Here is a 2,800-nt window from a genome sequence, read left to right as displayed (position 1 = left end):
TTCAGAGGGTTGCCTCACTCCCCAACTCTGCAGCTAAAATGAAAAGCATTGAATGTTGTCTTTGAATTTATGAATTAAAATCGACCTCTCGAACCGCAGTCGTCAGGTTTGCAGGCCGGAAACTTCACCACTGCAGTCATTTTTTTTCCGGTGCCCGGGAATGGGCAATTACCGGGGCATTATGGCCCTGGCAGACCGGGTAATTGGCCATTCCTGGGCGTCAGAATATATTACTCCGCATTCACATTTGAGTCACGTTGGACTCAATGGGAATGGGGAGGTCGGATGCACCGGCACCATCCGTGAATGGTGCCGGTGCATCGGACATGGTCTGCTCGTGGGTGCCGGTCCACCCGCCCAGTCAGACCTGGCTGGCGAAAAGGCGCCCGCGAGTAGAACTCGTAGTTTGCCGGTCCGGTAACAACGGTATCTTCAAGCTTACCGGCACCATTGTTACTGGACCGGTAAACTTATAATGAAGCCCAATGTCTTGGTTTTGTGTGTGTTGATTTTAAGACAAGCAAATGCCATTTGTCCTGTAAAAGTAGGTGATTATGCAAAGCCAAATTAATGAAATGTGCATATTTCACCTTGATATGCTAATTTCTGGCGACGTCTCATCCCATTGCATTTGTTGATCAGCCCCCCACTTTTATTTTTAGGACTTGACCCCTGCGTGGGATTATCCAGCGCACTTTGGTCAGACAGTCATAGAGTAAAACGCAGAGCCATGACCTGGGCGGCACCCACGCTGTTCAGCTTCAGAAATAAATAATTTCTTTCCGGAGTCAGAGTGCGCCTGGATTTCAACTTCTGGAAGAAATTATCTTTCCGAACTCCGAAACATTTCTTTTTGAAGCCGCACTTCTGTTTGAAGCTGGAGTGCAATTAAAAAAAAAATGCTTTAGTTTTGGCACGGGTCCAGGGTGCTCCATCTCCACTGCACAAGTCAGGAGCCAGGAAACGGGAAATACTCCTGTCTGCGTGGCGGAGATTAGGAGCTGGAGGCCTATATTCCCTCGGCTGGCTCGGAGAAGACGGATTCAGCAGCAGGAAAGATAAAAAATCGCTTGTAATAGCGCATGCGTGCGTGTGTGATGGATGTTATTATGTATGTTTGGATGTATGTAAGACGGAAGCACTAGAACGCCGCATCAACACCACTCTGACCCTGAACCATTCAAACCTCAACTGACCAGTGTCACACTAGATAACAAAAGAATAAATATTACCAACCCAGTCCGACACCTGAAGAAAAGGTTTAGATGCACCTATCAGTCCAAACAATACTCACTATGATACAGCAGGGTCAGCGCAGCACCAACAAAGCCTGTCGGCCCACGAGGAACCAGCATCAACCCAACCCACAGGGATACAACTCTAACGGAATCAGAAGTACCTGAATCAGGATACAGAACCCACTAACCCAACCCTCAATCTTCTGCATACTTAAACCACACAAAGCCACACAACCATCTCTCTCCAAGCAATCCGCACACACTTTACCACACTGCATCAACAACACATAAACATCACCTACAGCACTCAAGGTCTCGCCTGATCCGATACTAGCACCAAAGCCCAGCACTTGGTGTATACCGAGCTGAAGCTGCCAACAGCACATCACTTCTCCCACTCTCCTGCTCCCCTCCTCCCGACTAACCCTACACATCATTCCTGTTTACAGATCCGCCAGAGCGCCTGGGGACCAATTCCGTTGGTGACGGTGCTCTATATAAGTACCTTTAACATAACATAACATGTATGTATGCGCGTGTGTATGCAATGGTGTGTTATCTATTATGTAATGTGTGTGTGAACTAGTGTGCAAATGTTTGTATGGGTCCGCGTGTAAATAGTGTGAATACTATGTGAATGTGTGCTTGTATGTGTTTGCACTGGGCCGCAGGGGAGCTGATTTTGGGGGGTGGGTAGGGTTGTGCAACAATGGCATTTTTTACTGGTCATCTATAAATGACGTTTTTGCACAGCATACCCCCTCCGTCCCACACACCAGCCAAAATCAGCTCCACTTGTGTGTCCCATGGGGGCACGCATTGCATTTTTTTTACTGCGTATCTATGAGTGATGCCCAGTCAAAAATGCCATGCCTGCCTCCTGGGTGCCCCACATGCACACATAATCACATTGAATATGTGCGTGTGAGGTGCTGGGGGGCCCAGGGGTCAGGAGTGGTAGTTTTTACTGGGCATTTATCATAGATGAAAAGTAACAAATGTAATGCTGGCTCCCTGAGTCCCCCTCCTCTGGCCCCCCGTGCCTCACACACACACATAATTGATTATCTGTGCATGGATGGTGCTGGAGGGCACAAGGCGCAGGCAAGACATTTTTTGCTGGCCATCTATGATAGATGCACAGTACAAAAACGGCCTTTCCTGTCCACTGGGGCCCCCAGAGCCTTGCACACTAATGTGATTAGGTGTGCGTGTATGGCGCAAGGAGCCCCGAAGGGCAGGCATGTCAATTTTTACTGGGCATTGCCCGCACGCGCGCACACACACTCACACACACACACACACACACACACACACACCATTATATTCAAAATGACTGTGAGTATGTGTGAGTGTGAGTCACAAGGGGACCTAAGGAGCAGGCATGGCATTTATTATCGGGTATCTGTGATAAAGCAAGCATGATAAGTGTTATTATGTGATTACTCTGGCCTTTTCATGTAGCCTATCTAGCAAATTCTGACTGCAGAATTTCATTTTGTATTGGGCATTTTTGACAAAGCAAGCATGATAATTGTTATTATGTGGCTAGACTGGCTTTT

Source organism: Ambystoma mexicanum, chromosome 2q (genome assembly GCF_040938575.1).
Source record: "Ambystoma mexicanum isolate Mex_15411 chromosome 2q, UKY_AmexF1_1, whole genome shotgun sequence".
NCBI classification, from domain to species: Eukaryota; Metazoa; Chordata; class Amphibia; order Caudata; family Ambystomatidae; genus Ambystoma; species Ambystoma mexicanum.
Note: the sequence above shows the minus strand (reverse complement) of the source record.